This window comes from Schistocerca cancellata, chromosome 11 (assembly GCF_023864275.1).
Source record: "Schistocerca cancellata isolate TAMUIC-IGC-003103 chromosome 11, iqSchCanc2.1, whole genome shotgun sequence".
NCBI lineage: Eukaryota > Metazoa > Arthropoda > Insecta > Orthoptera > Acrididae > Schistocerca > Schistocerca cancellata.
The window spans coordinates 126,885,482-126,894,156 of record NC_064636.1 but is presented as its reverse complement, the minus strand read 5'-3'; positions in this window follow the sequence as shown (position 1 = coordinate 126,894,156).

Below are 8,675 nucleotides of genomic sequence, written 5' to 3'. Positions count from 1 at the left end.
TCTGCATGGATTATACTGATTTTCATAACAAGCCTGAAAAATTTGCATTAACGGGAAAATATTATATATTTCTCTCACCTGCCAGTTTCAACTGTGCACCAATTTCTTCCCAAATTCTGTTCCTAAACATAGTGTCTCTATATTTAGGGTTCTTCAAAATCGTAAAGGCAAGGATGTTGTGAGACCAGCTCACAGAGCATCACATCCTGTGAGTGGCTCATTTCAGTTTTCCTTGACTGGCTCGACATCTTTCTGGCAGCCGTACGTCTTTGTGTCGTGCGACTCCCGTCGCAACACTGCTCGCTGGTGCAGTGCTGCGGCAGCTGTCGCAACAGCCGCGCGTCGCATCCCAAACTCGAACTGCGCATGCGTTCTTCCCAAATTCTGTTCCTAAACATAGTGTCTCTATATTTAGGGTTCTTCAAAATCGTAAAGGCAAGGATGTTGTGAGACCAGCTCACAGAGCATCACATCCTGTGAGTGGCTCATTTCAGTTTTCCTTGACTGGCTCGACATCTTTCTGGCAGCCGTACGTCTTTGTGTCGTGCGACTCCCGTCGCAACACTGCTCACTGGTGCAGTGCTGCGGCAGCTGTCGCAACAGCCGCGCGTCGCATCCCAAACTCGAACTGCGCATGCGCCAGCAGGCAACTTCTGACGTCACGTAGCGACCCGTCGCAGTCGCTAGCGTGCGTCGCGTCTTGGACAACGTACCTTAATACTGTTTGGTGAAATATGTTTGCAGCAGTGGCCATCTCGCACATCTTTCCACAATGAGCGTAATCCTGGTCGCTCAATAAATCAGCTGCGTACGCTTCAGTGACCGTGCACGAGGCTTTTGAACATCCATCTACGTGCAGTCCCCTCCTCACCCTCCACCACGTCACGACTCCACTGGCGTCTGCCAGGAATCCGAGCTCTCCACCACCTGTTAATGTCTGCTCTTCATATTACAAAAACACTGACAAGTTTGCTTCGTCAAAGGATAGCTGCATTGCACAGACCGTGCGTGTAAAAGTTATGAAGCTCGGGACATTGACGTTTGTTCGCTGTAGCAAAGTCGAATAACGTTTAACATGTAACCACATCATTAGAGGAAAACGGTTTCCGAAATTTTCGTCAGCTGAACGTTGTGTTCCGTGTTGTCCTCGTCTGTGTCGCATCGTCCTTCTTGATTGCTCAATACAAACATGGAAACCCGCAGTGGGTGTTACATACCTTGATGGAGGACTAGAGGCAAAATTGACCACATGTCAGTACAGTGAAAACGGTAAATTAATAGAATACGGGTTGCCTCTGACAGGAGGACAAATGAGGGCAACTTGGCTCCATAGGTTACTGTGTCACAGGTGTATATGGAGATACAGAGACAACTTGATATCACATTATTCATCGGTCTCTGAGTCGTCACTTCCACATCACACACGCTATAAAGTTATTTCGTCTCTACTCACGGTGATAGGCGCAATGCGACGGACGCCATTAAAAGTTGTGTTTCATTTTCCGTGCATTGGGAATTGAGCAACGGCGTACTGTCTCTCTTTTCATTAATACCGATGATGTAGGACCTCGTATGTTGCCCAATAATAACGTAACAGACGCTTGTGACACGACATTTATACATTTACTACTACATGAAACATGGACATGTGATTGTCTTCATTTCTAAAGAAGTACTGTCTCGAACGTCGGCTAAGTGTGATAAACGTGTATGTGATGTTCTAAGTTTTGCTTTTTCTCATCCTGAAGACTGATTAGTCGAAAGACTGTGTTCACGCGTACATTTTCTGTGGATTACCTTTCATTTTGAGTAAAGACGTCCCTATGTCAGATTTTAATTCACCGAGCGAGGTGGCGCAGTGGTTAGCACACTGGACTCGCATTCGGGAGGACGACGGTTCAATCCCGTCTCCAGCCATCCTGATTTAGGTTTTCCGTGATTTCCCTAAATAGTTTCAGGCAAATGCCGGGATGGTTCCTTTGAAAGGGCACGGCCGATTTCCTTCCCAATCCTTCCCTAACCCGAGCTTGCGCTCCGTCTCTAATGACCTTGTTGTCGACGGGACGTTAAACACTAACCACCACCACCAGATTTTAATTACGTTCCTATAGCGCCGAAAATACGCATGTGCGACCCTTAGTTACGACACTCACATTCTTACGTTTCATACTGTCTTTCCGCCCTGCACTTTTGGTCAAATTGTTGTTCCGCACCCGGTATAACGTTGCTGGGCGGGAAACCTTGCTCAACCAGCACTGCTTAATTATACTCTTTTTATGTACGCTACACGCATGTCATTGAATGAGTCCGAAGCCCGATCATCGCCACGTCACTGGAACGCCAGCTCGCGACATACAAAGCATCAGAGCCGCCTAACTAAACAGTACCGATTATGTGATATGAAATAGCGGATGTCGGTAACAGGAGTGTCGAAGCCAAGAAAAGGGCCACCGAAGCCAAGAGACATGCAGAATTAGTAAGGGTAGAGGCAGCTGGCGCCAAAACTTTGGCCAAAACCGCAAATAACCGTGCAAGAATCGCTACGCGAATTGGACACATGAATGCAATAGGAAAGGATGCAATGAAAGCCCAGTGGAAGGAAGCACTTGCGACCACAACGCAATGAATGGAAAGCGTTGAAGAACGCGTTGCGGGTACCACCCAAAGGTGTGAAAGCGTAGAAAAAGATGTGGCACGCCTGGAACGCCGAGTGCAAATTGCTACACAGCGTCCAGAGGCGACGGCCGGCTCGGCGCGACGCAGTCGAGTACGGAGCGCGCTCAGCAGCCCAGGGAGCGCACGGCTGCGAAACCGCAGCCCGACCGCCACAGCTAACGCTCAGTTCCAGTATCATTGTGGGGCACAACCAGGAGGTGTCAGTTCGCGTCTAACAGACGGGCGCGTGTGATACTACACCCAATAGAAATGTGCGAGAGGTACCAGAGTTTGATTACAAACACATTTTATCGGTCCTCAAATTCCAAAATTTCCGGGAAAATGGAGGCTCACTTCACCCAAAAATTTGGCTGTCACAATTTTCTAACACGCTACTAATATCTTGGCCATTGACAGCAAAATTAGAATTTATCTGCGGGCACATCGAGGGCACGGCAGCTGAGAAAATGCGTAGTGTTGCAGGTACATGCCGAACGTACCCAGAATTCACCGACGCGTTACTGGGACAGTACTGATCGCGCCAAGTGCAAGACCGAATAAAAGAAGAAATCATTTTGTGTCCATATCCGGAGGCGTCAGGATACAAGAGCCCCACGAAGCTCTTTGAGGCTTTAATTAGAAACAGTCAGTTTCTTCATGTGCCACATAGTGATGGTGAAATAATGAAGTTCTGTTTCGCGAAACTGCCGAGCAACTACCAACTAGCGCTTGTAGGAAAGTACGGAGCGAATAGCGAAACACTGGAAAGCCTTCTGCGCGAGTTGGAGTTAATTTTCGAAAAAGAAGCAGCGCATGATGGAAGGAAAGCGCAAAATAACTATTACAATGGCGACTTTCGTGGAGCACCGCGCAATAACAACATCCATCAGCGTGATGGAACATGAGGGAGCCAGGACTATAAGAGACAACATTGGGACGGCAGAGTAGCTTGCAGGGACAAAACGATACCCGCCAGTACGACACGAGCTGGAGCCGAAGCGGGATGAGTGAATCGAAATACGTGGTCCTAACCCGAGTTCCAATCACCGAAACAGAAATGGAGGGCGAGATTGAAGCCAGGACCGTGCGGTTTCGGCTCGGGGAAAATGCGCACAAATACTCGGACAGAGCCGTTTACATATGTTGAAATGTAAGGAGCGCGAGAACGTAGTTTTTGTACAGAAAAAAAGTGTTGCCTGTGTGTGAAACAAAAGGGAAACATTTGTAAAATAGACTGGCTTAGAAAACATCTTTCTGTTGTGTACGTATTAGACATTAAGTGTGGTAATTTGTTTTTATTTATATTCTTTAACATGTACATGTGTAACCTGTAGGGGCTACGAGGCGACATATGGACCTTCCGCATTCTTTGTTAACTCCGAAAACGAAGGGTGGGTCTAACTCACTTTTCTGTACTTTCCATTTCATGGGGGAGCCGCCACTCTTCCGAGTCATTGGTAACACAGACTCCATCTTCGTGTGTGTTTCGTCTTTACACCGTACCTATTACTGTGTCTTTGTTAAGGAAGAGCTACTGGATGCATACAGACAGTGTTCTGGGCACGCCTTACAGCGTTGCACCACTTGTTTGTTTTCGCGGTATTTGTCACTGCTGTCATGGGCACACGACTGCGATGTTGCACCTATTTTCAGTGAGACTTTTCTCTTCGTTGGCGTGTTGGGCACGCCACAGCGCGTTGCACCATACTCTTAGGGTTTGGTGGGGATGTACAAAGGTGGCCACTGTGCCCGCCCATGCCGCTGCTGTTAAGCGCAACCTTTCTGGAGTGTGGCGAGTTTCTCGTACGATGGTACGTCACGTCTCTGAACGTGAGCGGTCGTCGGGATTTATCGCGTGAGCGGTGTAATGCCGAACGTATGGAATTCCTCAACAAGTCCGGTAACTGGTGTCTTGGTGTGAGACCTGGCACACATGAGAAGTCTAAAAGTACGATATTTAGAAGAAATTGTGTACAAAGATAGAGTCCTTGCATTGTAACTTGCGAAGTCTGCCTTTTTTTGTGTGTGTGTAAATTTTCCACCGTAAGTTTCTGTACATCCAGTTCCATCTCAGCGATCGGCCATGCCAGAGACATCCACCGAGTTGTCTCAGCGGGGCAGGACGGGGGAGTATGTATGGTAAACGGGTGTAGCCGGTAAGTTACATATAGTATTTTTATTAATTTCCATTACTAAGGCGATTGCAGCTAATTATATCTCGTCTAATATGTGTTCATTGTTTATTTGTGTGCGTCCGCCATGTCTTGAGCAGTTTCAGGGATCCATCGAGGCCTCTGGGATCCGAGACGGCGAGGGACGTGCAGTGGCGCCTGTAGATAGCGTAGTTGGTGAAGTTGAAGAGTCAGCAGTAGTTGTGAGCATGCTCCAGTGACGGGTATGTCATAGGTGGGATTATGTACAGTATTTTAGAGTTACGGGTGGAGTACTTGAGCCTCTCTGTATCTTAACGAATCATACCCTGGTATTAACAATGGGCCCATAGGTTAAGTCACTGTTCTTTACAATAAGCATTAATTATAAAGTCTCTCAGCAGCGTATAAGGATTTTGTGTTGTATTAGTGTAACAGTTCAAAAAAAAATGGTTCAAATGGCTCTGAGCACTATGGGACTCAACATTTTAGGTCATAAGTCCCCTAGAACTTAGAACTACTTAAACCTAACTAACCTAAGGACATCACACACCCCCATGCCCGAGGCAGGATTCGAACCTGCGACCGTAGCAGCCCCGTGGTTCCGGACTGCAGCGCCAGAACCGCATGGCCACCGCGGTCGGCAGTAACAGTTCTATTCATGTAAATATTCATCTCTATTAATTTGTTTTCTCGAATGTACAAAATACGATCTTTACAAATTCTGAATGCTGTTTTAGTAAAAAGTTTTGAGGAGGCACTCTTTATAAAAGGTCTTAAGTATTGCGCAGGTGCTGCGAACAGCGAGTGACTGCCGGACGAGAACTGACGCTACACGGTGGTCGGTGTGGAGTAAATGGAGGCCGAGCGGCAGGGAGACGCCTGAGCGAGGCGGCTGTCAGCCAGGACACGCCCCGCCCCTCCGCGACGGCTCAGAGGCGCGTGCCGCCCACCTGCTCAGCGAGGCGGCGGCTCACCTGGCCGACAGCTTGTGGTCAGCTGAAGGCGGACACAACCCCGGGATCCCACCGGGACGGGCGACCCCGTTGGCGGCTGGCCGAGGAGACAGCACGGCACCGCTCAGCGGTGACGCAGAAGTGGGGACTCCACTAGAAATGGGGACTCCACTAGAAATGGGGACTCCACTAGAAATGGGGATTCCACTGCAGAAGAGGTGCCAGACGACGAGCGCGTACTCTAACAATGGCAGCACGGAGAGTCGGAGTGATCTCTTGAGGCGCACTTATGACGGACGCCGTTTACAGTTCCTGCACCAGTTTGCATAAATCACTATAATAGGCCGGACTGCACGCCCAAAGCAGTTCTGTGCCGGGTATTGCTGGACTGCAGTTTGTCGTGATTATGTTCTCTCCTACAGAGAGCAGTTCCGAGCAATCGGCCACGTTGATCGATCTGCTATCCTGGTTTCAGCCTCCATCAGGTGAATCGACGAGTGTTGCAGTCACTCTAAGAGTAGAATCCCGTATTGCAATTTTTCGGTCTAGATAAGACCGAGTGTTACGGTCTTAGGACGACCAACTACCTGTCCTATGGCTCTGTCCCGATTCTTGCGGCCCTCAATACAATCAGAGTCCGTACGTGTGCTGGCCACCGTACCGCACTGTACTGCACATCAGCAATAGGCTGTCGTACCACCCCACGAGCTTCTTGTCGATGGACAGTGCCACTACAGAGAGTGAAGGATGACTGGAGCAACTTCCGGATGGCGCGCCTGGTTCCCAGAAACATTAGATTGGTGGCCCACACCACCAGTCGCACTCCTTACAGCTGGCGCCGCTTTCTCCACGCTAGGAACCACCATCCCGCTACACAGACGAGTGTGGCAATATTCGTGTGTTGAGTGATTCGTTGTGTGACGTTAGCATGCGAAGGACGTTACGGTCAACTGTTTTCTTTTCTTTTTCGTTATTTGCTCAGACATTTGCGTGAACAGAGTAACATTTGTGCTTTTAGTGTAAACTTTTTTTTTGTGCCCCCAAACTTTATATCAGACACGAGACATTGTAAATTCAATGTCAAATACATGTATATTTTTCTGCTTTATAGCGTTCAGTCTTCTTTTTTCATATGTACATGTTCATGTTAAAGATATCCTGATTCCTTATCATCGTGACAGTTTGGAACAATTTTTTTTTTTGGTGATGCACACTATGTTACATGATCTTCGATCACACAACTACACTTACGAAATTTCTGTCTTTTTATGTACACTATATCTCTCTATCTCACTAATGTTGATGCCTGTCAATTGTCACTATGTGTACAAATTTCAATAGTTACAAAATGTTATACACAATAATATGCTACTGTTACACGAGAGTGTTTTTGTTTGTCTATGTGAGCGCGAATATATGTGGTTACAATTCTGGTTAATGGTGAATGGACCATCAGCCAATCAATCACTGTAAAATATTTATCATCCTTTCTGTTCAGGGAAACGGCGTGAGGGTGGTTAAACGTTTCAACCATGAAGCATAGAGATATTGTTTGTCTTTTTGGCTTCATGCAGAAGTATGTGTGTGTTTGAGTTGGGCACCAGTAACTAATTCTTAAACGTTACTTTAATGAGAAGCTTGCAGGTCCATTAGGTCAACATTTTACTGCAGCTTCGAACTTAGCCTTCTGGCATGTATTCAACATTTGTATGACTGTGTGAGTAAGTCCATGTATGACAGTGGGCTCCCTGAGGGTGAATCTGTGTTGCGTGTGACTTATTCGTCAATGTGAGTAAGATGTTGGCGAAGCCATAAGAAAAATTTCACCTTTCATTTTATCATCAATTTCCAATTTAATCTGCCAGTTGGTAGTGACATTTTGGAAACTGGACCGATTCTTTCTGAGTGATTGACACACTACATTTGTGAAGTGAGTCATCCACTACCAAAAATAATCTAAATTGACTGGAGGTGGGGGGGGGGAGGGGATAAGAGGTTCTGTGCCCTCTTTTGCATGTCTCCTCTCATTTTAATCGATTTTAACAGTGTTCTATGTCATTGCACGGTAGTAACAGACCGAAAAAGGTTATTGTAATGAGAGTATTTGTACTGAGTGCTCAAAAAATAATTTTCGCTTGTTTCCTATACATGTTGGGTTACTTCCCTGGGTGGCTTGTGCGAGGCAACCATCGGAGGACGTGGCACATGGCATTTCCGGTAGAGGGCTGCACTTCCCTTAATCTGAGGGGTTCGTGCAATAGTTTTAAGCCCCTGGTGGAGCGACCTGCGAGACGTCTGGGTGTCGCCGCACTTTATGTGTTTACCATTCCGGCGCGTCCGGAACGAAGATTCCTGGCACCGACTGACTGCATTCTCCTCTTGATTCTGACAGTACTTGTGTCCACAAGTCTGGGTGCGACTGTCTGGCGCCAGATGGCCCGTGGTCTAGGCAGGTTGTTTTCGTAGCCAGTCAAACGGCAGGTGAACAGCAGAGGCATGACTGGTCAACTTAAACTGAGGCCAGTTGACGTCATAAAGCCCTGCTCGGAATTGGAGGGAACGGCCGTTATTGGCGCGAATGATGTTCCGAGACAGTGTGGGAGAATTTTGGAATCAGCGGTTTCCGAGGAGAGTAGAGAGTTCAGCAATGCTGGCTCCGCTCTTGCTTAGAATTCTCAGACAGCCTTCGCTGCCAGGGGTTGCCACTGAGTCGCTGCACGGCACAAGTCGGCCCCGGCATCACCAGGACGCCGCCTGCCGACGGCGTGCTGCAGATTTCAGTACCGGCACAGCATTGTGCGGCTCCAGCATTGTAGGTCCTTATCAACACTGAATCACTCAGCAGCAAGCATGCTCACATTGTTACAAGTCCACCTTGTTTGTTTCTCCATGTGATCCCCTCTCACTGCTAATT